The following is a 17961-nucleotide window of genomic DNA, read 5'->3' as shown; positions in this document are numbered from 1 at the left end:
AATTCTTGAACAATCCTAACCTTATAAACATAAAATTCAAATCAGTATTCCATGAGGTCCAAGCCTCAACAAAGGGCCAAATTGATTTTATAACAAAATCTATTTGTGTGACTGCATAAATCAGGTACAAAACCAACCCAAAGTTCTCAAGCTCATGTACAATTAAGTAGCATGATATATTTAAAAAGTGAAAATAACTATCTAAATCTAAGTAACAGTAAAAGCAACAACAACAAATTCTGAAGTAACAAAAGCCAACTGAATCGGTTTTTAGAGGTATGGATCCGGATAAATGGAACTGAATCGGCTTAGGAGTCTTGGTAACAGTGGTTGTAACTGATGATGAAGAAGATGATCTTGAGCTAGTTGTTTCTTCCTTTGATTCCTTAGCCTGAGTTGTTTTTGTTCTTGCTGAAGTTGTGGGTGATTTTTCTCCAGAGTGAAACACAGCCTTCCACTTGAACAGATACTTCAACAAATTGAAAATAACAAAAAACCCAAACTCCGAAAAACTTAAATCTAAAACAGCTTCAATAAATCTAAACATATTCCTGAAATTATAAATGCAAACTAACACAAACAAACATCAAATTAGAGAAACATCTACATCAGAGAGAAAAGTAGATCTAAAATAAATAGCTAAAACTGTTGATGTTCCTCTGTCTTTTTCAGATATTAAACCATGGAGAGGTGATGAATCTGATGATATGATAAGGTTTCTTCCCTGCAAAAAACCCCATCTCACACCTAAATGAGTATCAAAATATCCATGAAGCAAAACCATTAAAAGGAAACAAAAAAAAGACCAAAGAAGAAATTAGAGCTTCAAATGAGTAGATCTAGGCGAATTAAAGAGGTTGATGATGCTTGATCTGCTCAGATCATCCCCAAAGGACCTGATCTGAGCAGAGAGAATCAGGCTCGATGGGTTTTCTTTGAAAGAAAGTTGAGAGATAAAAAAGTTTTGGAGAGAGAAAAAAGTTTTGGAGAGAGAAAACATCGAGAGCATCAAAATCTCTTTTTCTTTTCAGACATATGAGTAACCTCGCGTTATTAGGGGCGACTCGGAAAGAATTAGGGGAGACATATAAGATAAAATAGGGTCACCCAAACCTAAAATCAAGCCACCCCTTATCTAAAAATTTTCGAAATGGCAAAAATGCCCTCCATAATCGGTAGTTTATATTGATGTATGTTGGTTTGTGTTATGAAAATTATAATCGGTAGTTAAAATGGTAATCTCGTAATGTTAATTTTCTACCTATTATGGTAGTAGTCCTAAATTAAAATATTTCAAAAAGCAATGGAATTTTGAGTTTATCTATTTGCACAATCGGTAGACTCGGGAAGTTTATTATCCACCGATTGTACAATCGGTAGTCTCGTGATGTTCATTATCTACCGATTTTTCTAGTAGCCCCAAATTCAAAATTTTCAAAAACCAATGGAATTTTGAGTTTCTCTATTTTCACAATCGGTAGACTCGGGATGTTTATTATCTACCGGTTGTACAATCGGTAGTCTCATGATGTTCATTATCTACCGGTTTTACAATCGGTAGTCTCGTGATATTCATTATCTACCGATTGTGCTAGTAGCCCCAAATTCAAAATTTTCAAAAACCAATGGAATTTCGAATTCCTCTATTTCCACAATCGGTAGTCTCATGATGTTTATTATCTACCGATTATACAATCGGTAGTCTCATGATGTTCTTTATCTACCGATTGTGACAGTAGTCCCAAATTCAAAAAAATTAAAAACCAATGGAATTTCGAATTTCTCTATTTGCACAATCGGTAGTCTCGTGATGTTTATTATCTACCGACTGTACAATCGGTAGTCTCGTGATGTTCTTTATCTACCGATTATGGCAGTAGTCCCAAATTCAAAATTTTCAAAAACCAATGGAATTTTGATTTCTCTATTTCCACAATCGGTAGTCTCGTGATGTTTATTATCTAGCGATTGTACAATCGGTAGTCTCGTGACGTTCTTTATCTACAGATTATGGCAGTAGTCCCAAATTCAATATTTTCAAAAATCAATGGAATTTTGATTTCCCGGTAGTCTCGTGATTTTTATTATCTACCGATTATATAATCGGTAGTCTCGTGACGTTCTTTATCTACCGATTGTGGCAGTAGTCCCAAATTCAAAATTTTCAAAAACCAATGGAATTTTGAATTTCTCTATTTCCACAATCGGTAGTCTCGTGACATTCTTTATCTACCGATTGTGGCAGTAGTCCCAAATTCAAAATTTTCAAACACCAATGGAATTTTGAGTTTTTCTATTTTCATAATCGGTAGACTCGAGATGTTTATTATCTACCGATTAGACAATCCGTAGTCTCCTGATGTTCATTATCTACGGATTGTGCTAGTACTCCCAAATTCAAATTTTTCAAAAACCAATGGAATTTTGAATTTCTCTATTTTCACAATCGGTAGTTTCGTGATGTTTATTTTCTATTGTGATGTTATTTATCTACCGATTGTGGTAGTATCCCAAAATTCAAAATTTTCAAAATCAATAGAATTTTGGATTTCTCAAAGAAAAAGAACATAATCACAATCGATAGATAAAAAGATAATACTAAACTACCGATTATGAAGGGACATATAAGTATTTCATCCTATTTTTTCTTATATGTCGCCGCAGATTCTTTCCGAGTCACCCTGATGACGTGAGGATTAATAAAACAGATTTCTAAATTATACGAATTAGGTAGGCAATTTCTTCCGTTTAACACAATGAAGAAATACGTAGTCAAAACTTGGTGCAACTTATTTTTAACTACAATCCCCTCATCATGCTTTCAGTTTCACCAAAAGCTCTTAAATTGACATACAACAGAGAGATCTCTAATATTTTAAATACATGTACAGGCTCCACAGGAAGAATAGCTTTTCTCTTCCTTCCACATGGTAACCGCACTGCTTTTACAGTAGTAGGATAGGTAGCCTAGTAGCAATCGATCAAATCACTAACAATTTGAGTTTCGAACAAATCACTGCACCTATAATTATATTACTGAACAATCACCATAATTAATTAATATGCAAATTGAGGATGTACCATGATAGGAATGTTCTTCAGTAACTTTGATCAATATAAGTAAGTGGAAGAAAAAATCATACTGTTGGTACAAAGATATTCACCCCAACATTCTTCGAGATGTGTGTAGATGGATTAAATCTCCTTCGTCAATTTGATTTCACCAAAGATATTGATGAAACTGTAATTGATTGATTGACACTATTGATTCAGCTCCACAAGAAATTGGTGATGCAATCGATGTGGAATGGTGGAGGTACCTGCAAAAACACTCTGATGCTAAAGTCAGAGAGAGTTTCTCAGCAGGTGTTTTGTTGGAAAAGGATTAGAACATCTGTACCCTTTGAGATAGGATTTAGCCTCTATTTATAGGCAGAAAGTAGGTCTAGCTTTAGAGTTTTCATAGTTATCTTAATAACTTCCCTTTACCTGTACAAATCCAAGAAAACAACCAAACTCATAATAAAGTTTTTCATCTATCATAATTCTGATTTATCTTAATTATTATCTTGAATAATAATTATCCTTTCTCTTGGGAAACTATAATTATCTTAAATAATTATAATATCCTAACTAATTCCTCCCTCTTTCTATTAGGGTTTTTGCACTTATTTTAATTTTTATCTTAAATAATAATTAAAAATAAAGATAATTATCCTCATCTGTTAGGGTTCTATAATTATCTTAGATATTAACTATAACTACTCAAGATAATTACCCCATTGTAACAATTATCCTCTTTTTGTTAGGATTTAATATAACCATAATCATCTTAAATAATTTCAAAGTCAATATTCAAAATATCCTAGTCCTCATGACCCTTATCCAAGTTTAAACCCCTTTCCTGGAGAGAGGATAATTCGGGTTGGTGGACCGATCCATAGGTTCTAAGAGCTAACACATGGGTCATTGGGCTTCCACAATAAGCAAAACTGGTTTCCATAATAAACCAAATGAGCTTCAATAATAAGCCTATTGGACTTTCCAAATAAGCCAGTTGTATTTCTATAATAAACGACATGGGCTTCAATAATAAGCCATCTGGACTTCCCAAATAAGCCAGTTGTGTTTCTATAATAAATGAAATGGGCTTCAATAATAAGCTAACTGGACTTCCCAAATAAACCAGTTGTGCTTCTATAATAAACGAAATGGGCTTCAATAATAAGCCAACTGGACTTCCCAAACAAACCAGTTGTCTTTCTATAATAAACGAAATGGGCTTCAATAATAAGCCTACTTGACTTCCCAAATAAGCCAGTCATGTTTCCATAATAAACGAAATGGGCTTCAATAATAAGCCTACTGGACTTCCCAAATAAGCCAGGTGTGTAAACGACATGGGCTTCAATAATAAGCCATCTGGACTTCCCGAATAAACCAGTTATGTTTCTATAATAAACGAAATGAACTTCATTAAAAAACATGATCCATATATCGTTTTAGTATGGTACAAACATCGCCCCCTCTTAATTCGCGATTTGTTGAAGGATTAAGAAAATTAAATGTTGAACGAGGAATTAACCCAATTAGAATCCTTCCTCAAGTCATTTCTCAAACATTCTACTGTGAATTTGGCGCAGCTTGCGTAGGACATCTGGGGTTATATCCATATTTACAAGTACTAAAAATATGTATAATGTACTTCAAAACTTTCCATATTGAAATACTCACGTACCAATTATTAAGCAAGTGGGCTTGGCAGTACCGAAAATTAGGCTCAGGCCCCACCCATGGGTAACCCATAATATGAGGCCCTTAATTAAAAGAAGTTTAAATCTAGGCCCCGAATTATTAAAAGACCTTGATACCCTTATGCATATTGTCAAGCCCGTAATTAAATATAATTTAAATCTAGGCCCAAAATTATTAAATTTAGGCCCGAAATTATTAAAGTACAGTGTGAATGTGTAAACAGAAGTTACACATGCATATGGCATGTGTATCCAGAAGTTACACATCCTTATGACATGTGTAATGCAAAGTTACACTTGTATATATATGCAAAAAATAGACATCAAAAAGAAAATATAAAAAAATACATGTATTACTTTAATATTCGTTTACAACAATTTTTTAGCATGTGTAACTAGAATTTACACACACATCTGTCTAGTGTAATCGAGAGTTACATATGCGTCTATCTAGTGTCATTGAGAGTTACACATGCATCTGACTTGTGCATTCAGCGTTAACTCCAGTTCCAGCGAGACCAATACCACAAATAGCAAACCATGACTGCGGTTCCTGTCTTCGTTGAACACAAAAATAGTTTCAGTGTATATAGAACATATAATAGTTTCTCAGATTCTATAGAACCTTACATATAATATTTCATGAAAAATGAATCAACTTTCTGTTAATAAAATTACCAAAAATAAGAATAACACTTTTTGCATGTGCATTTAGCATCTGTAACTAAGAGTTACACATGCATATGGCTAGTGTAACTAGAAGTTACACATGCATCTGGCTAGTGTAACTGGAAGTTACACATGCATATAGCATGTGTAACTAGGAATTACACATACATATGACTTACGTAATCAGCAAATACTGAGCCTAATTGTGTACCTCTGGCAAAAAAATTCATCAAAGCATCAAAACTAACAAGCTTCAAAAGACATCAGTGTCAACTAATGTAGTAGTCACCATTCACATTCTAAGATATGCTTTTCCCGTGTAAGCAAGTAACATTGCAAAAAATTATGTAGCAGAAACAATGTATGAAAACTAGAGGTCTTCAGATACCATCTATTCAGCTACCGAAGACGCAACACAATACAAAGAATTCAACAAATATATCCGCTAATTATTACTCCTACCCTAGCACATTTACATTTTGCTTATTTTGTTTAATGTTTCAAAAACTAAATGAAATGTATAATAAGGCACAAGACTGACCTTTTAGCATTTCTTACAAGCAACTGCACTGTTTAAGGTAGATACTCCATAAGCCAACACATGAACTGTCCCAAAAAAACGCCTGCAACATAAAGTGTACAACAGAGCCTCAATCAGTATTGAAATACATAATCCCCAGACATTGCAATAACAGAACTAACCATCCTCACTTCAAGTAAACACTCGAAATACTTGTTCATCCTCTAAAGTCTACAACCACCATTTAATAACATTTAACCACGAAAAACTCAAATATTTTCCTCAACATAAACAATCGATGGGTCACAAGTTCATGTTCAAATTAGCTTTTCAATAATCATAAATCAGGAGAAAAAACAAAAATGCAAAGCAAAGATGAAAAACACTTGAAAAGTAGTAAATAACCTCTTGTTTAATAAAGAACAAAAAGTAAAAAAAACTTGAAATAAAATTTCACCTCAATGTCTTAAAAGTATACTTCCAACAACACGAGCATCGAAGCTCAGCACTGCTTGCATCTCATACGCACACTGCTTGAAATAAAGTTTCACCTCAACGTCTTCACATCTCATATGCACATCTTGTGTAAACTGTAGTTACATATATACAATGCTTGTGTAAACTGCAGTTACATATATACAATGCTTGTGTAAACTGCAGTTACACATCTTGTGTAAACTGCGTTCTATCATGTGTATATATAAGTTACACATCTAATTAGCATGTGTAACTAGTAGCTACACATCCATTTAACTTGTGTAAATAAAAGTTACATATCTAATTAGCATGTGTAACTAATAGTTACACACCCAAAAAAGGTCAGATAACTTACAACAAATAAACATTTCTCTTCCTAATACAAAGTTCAAATGAATACATCTAATACAAAGTTACATATCTAATTAGCATGTGTAAGTAAAAGTTACACATCTAATTATCATGTGTAACTAGAAATTACACATCTATTTAGCTTGTGTAACTAGTAGTTACACATCTGGAAGTTACATACCCTTATTGCCTCCTAGCACCATAACTTGTTTATCTGGCTCCAACAAGGCCACTACAACAAAACCACATACTATCTCTAACCTGTAAACAGAATAAAACATATTCATCAATCTTCCAAATGGAAATCAAAACATGCAACACACAATGCACATCTGAACCCTTGGCGACATAATATCCATCAAAACTTAACTGCAAAAAGTATATAACAAAGGCATATCCTCACCTCAAGAGTGGCTACAGAGTTACAGACTCAACAAAATAGATTCAACACTCAACAATACAACAACATCACCAGTTACATATGCATTTCTCTGCTATAACTAAGAGTTACACATGTATTCTCCTAATGTAACTAAGAGTTACACATATCAAACCTAAACCTGAAGTGTGAGGAAAAAAAGCTCGTCTGCAATACTTCATGTATGATTTCAGGTTCAAGCTTCCATTCAATCAACTTCAAATCATTAACTCAAAAACTCAGTTTCACAATCAAACCATGAATCACATGATGCAAAATGACAGTAAGTAGCATTGTTGTAGTAATTTCAACCATAATTGAAAACCAACAGTCTTTGACCTCATAGGAAAACATCATTCTCCTAAATAAATCTATACACACCTGATTTATAAAATTGAATCCACATCATTCCTTAATTTTTCTCCAATCCAACTGAAAATCACCTAATCTAAATGAACAAAACAAAATTAAATGATCAAAAACAGATCAAGATTGATTTTCATAGGAAATCAAATTTGCGATAAAACTGAATCAAAATTGAAATAGAGAACGGAATTAAAATTGAATCGAGAAATTACAAACAATAACAACAACTAAAAATCAAAACGTGCCTTGATTCTGTTGCTGTTCTTCCGAAACAGTGATGATTCTTCTTGATTTCCGAAATTAAAAGAAACGACAACTTCAAATCAGAAAACCTTACATGGAGTAGATTTGAAACAACAAACTAGAATCAATTGAGAGTTCGTACATAGATGATCAGTTGTTAAATAAATTGGAATCGAATCATTCAGATCTATAAATTGATTAATTTTTCAAATCAACTGAAAAATCTTAAATCATTCAGATCTATAAATTTGAATCAATACCTTTCACATCTTCGAATCAACTGAAAAATCCAGACGCGGATAACATCTATTAAGTTCAATCGATTATTTGATTGAACATCATCGTCAAGGATCCATAAACATCATCTTCTTCTTCGTAAAACAGAGATATTCGAACTAAGTTTAACAAATCCATAAACATCATCAGCAGAATCTCCAGATCCTCAATGACGAATGATTTTACGAAATTTCTATTAAATCAAATTGATTCGAAAAGTGAAAAATGAATCTGAGAAAACCCTAGAAATGGTTTTCTCTACAGACGAGAGAGAGAGGCAAGAGAGAGAAAGAAAATTGAGAAATGAAAGTGTATCTACTTATTTTATGCTTGTATATATAGAAAAGGGTAATATTGTCATTACGAAAATGTCACTTTATTATCAAGGCCTTAAAATAAAAGTTCTGGGCCTAGAAATATGCAAATGTGAAAGAATGGAGTTGATAGTGTAGGATCCATTTAGTGGGGCTTCTATATATTGAACCCATATACTAGGGGGTTCTAGTATTTTTCACCAGGCATTATGCTTCTAGCCAAAGGCCCACTTGATACTCTTTATAACCTCTCAATTTTTGCCTTGCTTCTAGCAGATGTGGAGTTTTGTCCCGCGAACCAATGAAACATTTTCCAATACGACTCCTCTGCGCCTCGTCTCTTCTAGAATCTTCATCTTCTTAGTTCAATATTTATCATCTTGGATTTCTCCGACTGTATCAACGACGGTATTGTTCCGTATTTCGTCCACTAGTTGCAGCCGCCATAACCCTTTATTTTTAATCAAATGGTTTTTTTTTTTTTTTGACAGACCCCTTTTCTTCTTCTAGTGCTTTGCTCTTTCTCATCTTTGCTTTAACAGAAACCTCTGTACGTTTTCTGTCAGCACTTGTTTGTTTCTTTTTCTTTTAGAAGTTTCTGGATTCACAATGCTTTAATCTGTCTTCATCACCTATTTCTCTTGCATGTTAACTGGCTGTGATGACTTTTCCCTCTTCTTATGTGATCGATCCTTTTATGACCTTCTCTAATGTGATTGGTCCCTTCATGACCCTCCTTAAATCGGAAAAAGTATCTCCGCCTTCTATATTTATTTTTTCTTTTACTTTAAATAGTTCACAAGTGCTCGAACAAAAACCACTTCCTTGATTAATTGTTCCCAAACTGCACTTCTCTATCTGAACTTTATCTTCTCTTTGTCTCCGTTTTTTATATATGACAGCAAACTATCTCTTCTATCAACAAACTATAATCACCAATGAAATTACTTGTACCTTCTTTTGTCTTCATTGTTGTTATCTACACTTCCCATTTCCAAGCCAATATCACATAATCTGTTGCAAACTGTCAGTCGATATCACATAATCCATTGCAGCTAACAAGTAGTCTGTTGCAGCTAACAAGTATCTGACGCCCCCGGGTGCAGCAAGAAATGATCTTCACCGAGCTTGGTTGTTCCTGTACTGGGTTTGTGCTTCTCGTTCTCTTGAATATTTTATTTTTTTGAATCGAACTGCAAAGCCACTGCTTCTTCTCATTTGCTGATTTGGTAAGTTGTAGCTAACAAGTATCTGACGCCCCCGGACGCAGCAAGAAATGGATCAACAATATCTAACTTCAATTGCAGAAATGTCACAGGTTCATGATTGGATGCAACACATTTGCCGCTCTCTTTATTAGAGGGCCACGTAGCTCACACACCATGCATTTCTTTGCGCATTCATTCGCATCATTGTGCATATAAGGCCAGAAGTATCCTTTAGATAAAAGTCTATATGATAGATCTTGTCTCCAGAATGGCTCTTACAACATCATTTATGTGGCTCCGCAAGCAATTGCTTTCATATCTCTCTAACCACACAATGCAGGTGTGTCACGACGTCCTTGTGTCTACGAATAATGAATGTACGCCAATTTCTGGTCTACAGGCTGACTGAATCTAGCTTGTTGTGATACATTTCCTTTCTTCCGCTCGAGCTCCTTTACCAAACGCTTTGTGTTTGCTCCTTTTGTTCCATTTCCCTTGGTGTGGTCTTTCCTTCAACCCTAGCCACCCCCATAACTTGCAATGATATTGGAAATGATGTCTCCTATTTTTCGACCAATTTGATGATGTAGTCAATTGCAGCTAGCAGGAGTAGGCGCCCAGGTGCAGCGGGAAATGGACCTACAATGTCCAATCCCATCCCACTTGCTGGAATGGCCACTGACTCATAGATCGACTTCGCTCACCTGCGGGACTCTTCATAAGAGGCCATGTAGCTAACAACGATTCTTGTATACTTTGTTGCCTTACTTTTGCATAATGGCAAAAGTATCTTTAAGATAAAAACCTATATGTGTCAGACTTCTTCCTCCGAAATGATTCTCATAGCACCTTTAATGTACCTTTAATACTCTATTATTATTCTAGAATACTTGGTCTCTGTCTTTCTCTTTGTTAGAAAGGATATCGCAAGTATTTCTTTGATGAATTTATGCAAAAACTGTTTTTAATTATGACCATAAACTCGATGTATAATATAAGAGTTAGTGAGAACTTATACCCCGGGCATTAGTCGTTTCTTCAACCCAAGCCGACCCCGTTAATTGCAGTGACATTGAAAAGGACGCCTCCTTTTGCTCGACCTTCCTGAAATATGTCAATTTTGATTGCATTTTAGGAGACACTTTAGCCGCCTCAATTATCTGTAGAGATATTGCCAAAGACGTCCCCTAGGGGTATTGGGAAATGAACCTACAATATCCAATCTCTTCTTGCCAAAGATGCCCGTAAGTGCGTTGAGAAATGGACCTACTATGTCCATAACGGTATGTAACTAGCTTGTTGGTCTCTCACTCCACGCATTTTTTTTGTATATTCTTTTGCGTCATGTTGATTTGCAATACACAATCCCTTAACAGCAAATCTTGAGCTGCTGTGGATGGAGGCTTGCTTTGAACTGCGTCTCGTAGAGTGTACATGTGCATTCAGATCCAATGATGTATATACAAAAGTATACAGGATGGAGTTGTTGTTGGGCCTTTAGGATAGTGTCTTGTATCAGAGAGATCTCAGATTGCTTAGGACCTTTTTTTTCCCTCCAAACAAGTTGTGAAGAGTTGCACGGTCCTGTCTCCTGTATGCAGTTCCATTCGCTCAACCCGGCGAACTACTAAGGTGTTAATTACTTCTTTCGTGACTCCTTGTGGGCGCTTCTGGTTCGGATATTAACTTGCATTAATCTCCAACATGCGGCTGACAGTACTAGTATTCAGATGTATATGGATTTGATCATGCAGAATTGTGGTTGTCCATTTTAGAATGTTCAACAATAGCCTGCCCACTTAGTGCGCATCTGCATCTATAGCTGCATTGAAGTTAGCCACTTTTCATCTGTAGAAGGTCTGCCTTGATCTCGTTGGTACAGTTTGTGGAATGCAGCTTCATTCAATTCTTTAGTGAAGACTGGCATCCCTTATTTGTTGTTTTTCCCTTCAGTGGAAATTTTAAGAAGATTGTATGCATCTGTGACTTATGATCAGAGTCAGAAAGAGTTGTAAAGACCTATTGGAATTAGCATTTCCGATTAAATAGGTGTGCATGCCTTGGTCAGGAAATAAACACAGCAGTTTCACATTAGATAATGGATCCAAGCAAGTTGTGATGAAGTTTATGAAACGAGCATGGCGACAGTCTACAACATATCATAGTAATATATAGTACATTTTTACTAAGCATGTATGGAATGTGTGACTCATGGAGAGGCTTCATTACTGATTAGTATAGATGATTTCTACCAAAACAATATACTGAGCTTCCAAAGATTTCTATTGATTTTAAATCTTTAAAATATTTCTACTCATTTTATTAGTGGATGTCATGATTAGTTCTCAGTCAAAAGAGCAATAAATGTAAAAATCATCAATGTGATCCAGGTCTGCTAATAGCTCAAGTATTGTTTCATGGTATGAAAAGAGTATAAAATCTTTTAAAAATGAGATACTTAGCTCGGTTTGGGATAGGAGATTGATCGTTGTGCCTGCAGTTAAGGTCCAATGAATCAATCAATGTGACTCGTGACTTGACCTGAAGTGCTCTTGATTGCTGTTCCGGTTGCGACTGAATTGTAGTATTATTCGAGCATTTCTCTTGTTTCCAATGACATTTTGAATAATGGAATGATCGGAGATTCTAATGCTCTGAGTATTTCATGATGACAATGATAAAGCATCGCTCGATCTTTTGCTAGAAAAGAGGAACTTCATAGTCCCTTGGTAGACAGTTGATGTGACTTGACTTGATTCCAAGAAGATAGTAACTGAGATCTGCCATACTAAACTCAAGTTGTGGAATTGAGTTTGACTAATTCTTGTGTATGCCGGTAATCTCATCATTTATCCCACGTGTGTCGGTGAGCTGAACTTTGACTTCCACCTCAAATCGGAATCTTCTCGAACTACTGTTTCTCGGGTTAAGACCATAAACTTTCTCAATTAGGGATGGATTTCTCTGTGAACTCCAGCTTAGACGTGATAAAGGCACACAATACGTAATTTATCCATTTGTAAACTGTATTTTATCTCTAACAAGCTCAACGGAACATGACTTAGCTCGGTGTTAGTGCATGAGATTGTTAATCACGTCCCCTTAGTCCGTGCCAAAAGATGTTGGTGCAAAAATATTCACCCCAACATTCTTCGAAATGTGTGTAGATGGATTAAATCTCCTTCGTCGATTTGATTTCACCAAAGATGTTGATGAAACTGTAATTGATTGATTGACACTATTGACTCAGCTCCACAAGAAATTGGTGATGCAATCGATGTTGAATGGTGGGGGTACCTGCAAAAACACTTCGATGCTAAAGTCAGAGAGAGTTTCTCAGCAGGTGTTTTGTTGGAAAAGGATTAGAAAATCTGTACCCTTTGAGTTAGGATTTAGCCTCTATTTATAGGCAGAAAGTAGGTCTATCTTTAGAGTTTTCATAGTTATCTTAATAACTTCCCTTTACCTGTACAAATCCAAGAAAACAACCAGATTCAGAATAAAGTTTGTCATCTATCATAATTCTGATTTATCTTAATTATTATCTTGAATAATAATTATCCTTTCTCTTAGGAAACTATAATTATCTTAAATAATTATAATATCCTAACTAATTCCTCCCTCTTTTTATTAGGGTTTTTGCACTTATTTTAATTTTTATCTTAAATAATAATTAAAAATGAAGATAATTATCCTCTTTCTGTTAGGGTTCTATAATTATCTTAGATATTAACTATAACTACTCAAGATAAGTACCCCATTGTAACATTTATCCTCTTTTTTGTTAGGATTTAATATAACCATAATCATCTTAAATAATTCCAAAGTCAATATTCAAAATATCCTAGTCCTCATGACCCTTATCCAAGTTTAAACCCCTTTCCTGGAGAGAAGATAATTCGGGTTGGTCGACCGATCCATGGGTTCTAAGAGCTAACACATGGGTCATTGGGCTTCCACAATAAGCAAAACTGGTTTCCATAATAAACCAAATGGGTTTCAATAATAAGCTTACTGGACTTTCCAAATAAGTCAGTTGTATTTCTATAATAAACGACATGGGCTTCAATAATAAGCCAACTGGACTTCCCAAATAAGCCGGTTGTGTTTCTATAATAAATAAAATAGACTTCAATAATAAACCAACTGGACTTCCCAAATAAATCAGTTGTGTCTATAATAAACGAAATGAACTTCATTAAAAACCATGATCCATATATCGTTTTAATATGGTACAAACACATACCCTAGCTTTTGATTAGCTGACAAAAAAAATTGTAACTCCTCTGCGCATCAACTGGTTCTCGCAAGGCAAATGCTTTTGCTAAAATATTAAAGTTACATCGGATGTTCAATATCGATTGATGTTGCTAACATAATAAGCTGTGGGAATCAAATTAGAATTAAAATATACTCCTCCCACATGTCTTTCGTGTAAGGAAAACACTGGGAGACATTGTCGGCACTTGCTGACATTTTCCAGAAGAGAAAAAAGAAAAAAAGAAAAGAAGCAAGAGAAGCGTGGCTGATGGGCGATAGTTTACCTAGCGCTTTTAGGGGCCACCCCAAAGAATTTGGGGGCCATTAATTTATACCCAGCCAAAGATTCTAGTTAAGGGGTACCCTATATGATATTGAAGTTACATAAATGCCCTTATGGTAAAACTGTATGAAAACCAAATCAAAAACAATTCTACTCATTTCAACTCTTCTTCTTCCAGTTTCCTATTATCTTTCGATTGTGGAAGAAAAAAAAAATTCCGCTCCAAAGTCAAATGGCCCCAATTAGGTAAGAATCTATCATTTTTGGGGTTTATTTCGCTTTATTTCGGCGAATCGAGAAAAAATAATTCTAGGGTTTTCGGTTATTTATCCAGATTCGGGCGATATTCATGCTCCTTTACTTTCGAATGTAGTCGTGTTCTTCATTTCTCAAGAACATCGACAGTATTCGGGAGAAATATTTGATGGTTATCGGCCGAATATTGTTGGTCATATCTTCCTGGATACAAACTGGTAATAATCGGTAGTTTAATGAATTTTTTGTCTCCCGAATATATTTAAGTAGACACACAGTATTCGGAAGTACACTCACTACCGAATATATATATATATATATATATATATATTGAAAAATCTCAAAATTTCTGATAAAGAAAAAATCCCATTTTGGGGCCAGTATTTATTCGGAAGACAATATAATGTTATATACTTCCGATTATTTCAATTTCAAAATTTGAAAAGTATAAGTTTTTCCCAAATTCTGAATTTTGGGCCATCATACATTCAGAACTTTACAAAACAATTATCCTCCGAATATAGCAAGTTCAAAACAAACCACGCCTTGGCTCTAGGTGGTTCCAAGGGCCAATATAGAATGTTAGACAACCCATATTCGGAAGTTTGGGTAACTAATTATACTTCCGATTATTTCAATTTCAAAATTTTAAAAGTATAAGTTTTTCCCAAATTCTGATTTTTGGGCCATCGTACATTCGGAACTTTACAAAACAATTATCCTCCGAATAATATAGTCGTGTTTAGAAATACCAACTTAATCGGTAGATAAGAATTTAAGTTTTCCACCGAATGTCTTATTCGGAGGTAATACGTGTATCGTTAACAACCGATTGTAGTGCACCAATGATACGAAACCTCAACGGCCATATTTTCAGAAACCTCAACGGCCATATTTTCAAAAATTAGATCCGTTGGAACTCTAATCTATATAAGGAGGGTAACCCCTCTCAGTTATTATTGAGTAACAAATCTGAATGAAAAACCTTTTCAATGGCAAGTCCATCATCAATCGACAACATACTTCGAAGATGCAAGCGAACAACTACATCAATTGCAGCAAGGGAAGAAGAAATACAAAAAAGGAACAAACAACCCAAAAAAATTAAACCATCGTTAGTGGCAACGGAGGAGGAGGAAGAGGAAATCAAGGCTAAGAAGCGAGGTCAAGAACAATTCCATCATAGAGAAAGATTAAAACAAGTTGAGGAAGAGACCGAATGGATAAAAAATTATTACATTGTGAAAGATCTACCCAAAGAACAGCAGGACGATCGTATATTTTGGATTAACGTTTCATTGGGTCCTTTTGTTGGTAAGTACAAGAAGCCACGCCACAATTATGAACCATCCCATGTTTCTTCAAGGGTGCACCATGTTATAAAATTGTGCACCGAGTACAACCGTATTCTTGCTAGGCACAGAGACGACAGGTTTGCGGCACAAGATGCTTATTCCAAGTGGAGAGGAGAGTCGTTTCTACATTTCGAAGCCGCGTTGATTGTTGCATCTCGGACTGGGAAAAAAGAATAACATGTGATGTTTGAGTGCTGTAAATTCAAATTTTTAATATTAATCGGCGGTTTGATAAAATATGGAATTCCCGAATATGATTAATCGTATTGAAGTGTTATAATACTGTTGTTCCGATTACATAGTTTCAAAAAAAATTATATCGTGCCTCGAAAAAAAACGATCAAACATCGTCATCATCCGAGGGGATCAATTCGAGTAACTCAGCGGGAAAGTTGTTGTCCATAACACGATCCCAATCAACCATGTTGGACTCATATTGTTTCACCCAATCCTTGCAATGGTTCATCGGGAAGTAATCGTGCCACTTACTCAACGGAGGTAACGGACAATCTTTCTTTACTCTTAAACCGATAAAATGCATTTCATTCACAAATGCCATTACGATTCTTCTATCTTTAACCGACTCGTCGCAAGCCGTTCTTGTGGGTGCAAACGTCATGCTAAGTCCATACATAGGAGGAACGAAGAAATGTACCACGCAATTCAAAACGTCCGCTAGGAGATATCCAAATTTAGGCATTGTCATCCAATACTTGGATCCGATTGTCTTCAATCCCTTTCGACACTTTCACATCACACCGCAACTAAGTCTTTGAACTCTTGTTCTTTGTCGTATCTATCTCCTCGCCTCATCATCTCCATATAAAAACCCTTGTCCTTCACTAGTTGTACCGCCATCTTATTTCTTAAATATTGGCATTGGGTGACATCTTCGATATCCGCCTCTCTAAAGTAACCCATTTGTTCCGTAGCAACGTGAAACCCACAATTTCCATCCCCATCAACCTCGTCGGTCGACAAAACAAATGGAATGATAAGTGGAGGGAGTTGTTCCAAATACTCTTTGTATATTGTATATGTGGATCGATTTGGTCTTCCAAGATCTCTAGGGCAACGAAGAGTACCTTTGTCCTCTTTTATATAAGAATTTCCATTGGTTGGGTTTGTTGCGAGGCGTTCATTTGCTCAACAACTTCTTCGACAACATTGGGTTGACTTACTTGAGAAGGCTCTGTAGAGATCTTTGGCCTTACTTGTCGGGTGGTTGGTCCACTTTGATCATTTCTTGGACGACCTCTTTTCTTAGGTTCCGGCTCATCTTCAAATTCGGCTTCCGAACGCTCGTGCCTAGACAATATTCTTTTATTAGACAAATACTCCTTCAACTCTTTTCTTTGGATGGTCCTCGACACTTCGGTGTTCGGCCTACCGGTGTTCTTTTGCTTAATAGGTTCATCAACCTCCCTTAAACAAGGGTGAAGGGCTTCCTCCAAATTATGCATCAATATTTGCTTTTTGGTGCCGTTTGATGTAGCGTAACGCTCGGCTATTCGTGCACACAATTCCGACTCCAAGAAAGACGGACCATCAACTACCGGGGTGTTCGGAGTGAAATTTAATTGCTTCCAAAATGGGTGAATATCATCGATGTCAATCACTTCAACATACCTACCCAACTTATGACGACATGGGAGTCCAATACCTATCATATCCTTGCAAACACAAACCGTATTCTCGTCATCATAAGTTTTATATAACTTCAATTGTTTCATCATTCGATTTATTGCCCATCTTGAAACTTTATGAACAACTCCCCTTAGAAGCAATTTTTCCTTAATATGTTCCATCGGGAATTGGTGTGCACTAAATTGCATACATTTCCTAATCTTTACGAGATCACGATTGGTGAATTCATGGATTGCTTCTTGGATCGACACAACTCCATTTTTACTACCAATTAGTATTTTCTTTAGTCGACCATGAGACCCCTCCGCAATGCTTGTCGCCTCGTTCTTGAAGTTACGATATTCATATGTTCATGCAAACACAAACCTCTCCTTAATCGTTAACCATTGTGTTTTACAATACTCAAGCGGTTTTGGGTAGTCCGTGTTGTATTCATCCTCAAATTTCTTCAAGTTACATTCGTAAATTTCCTCGGTCATCAACCAAACGGTCCCATGCTTTCATGAACATTTTCCAAATTATTCCATCCTCCTTCCACTTTTCTTCAAATAGCCTATCCTCTTCC

At 35.6% G+C, this 17961-nt stretch overlaps 1 long non-coding RNA gene across 1 annotated transcript; it reads right to left on the bottom strand.

The window, feature by feature from the left end:
- Nucleotides 1–5244: 5244 nt before the first annotated feature.
- Nucleotides 5245–6411, bottom strand: LOC113304096. Its single transcript, XR_003338046.1, has 3 exons — nt 6401–6411; nt 5965–6046; nt 5245–5311 (listed from the first exon to the last, which is right to left on the bottom strand). It is a non-coding gene; the product is annotated as an uncharacterized LOC113304096 (long non-coding RNA).
- Nucleotides 6412–17961: the final 11550 nt, after the last annotated feature.

The sequence above is a fragment of the Papaver somniferum genome, chromosome 8, assembly GCF_003573695.1.
Source record: "Papaver somniferum cultivar HN1 chromosome 8, ASM357369v1, whole genome shotgun sequence".
Taxonomy (NCBI): domain Eukaryota; kingdom Viridiplantae; phylum Streptophyta; class Magnoliopsida; order Ranunculales; family Papaveraceae; genus Papaver; species Papaver somniferum.
This window is presented reverse-complemented; position numbering and strand designations above follow the sequence as displayed.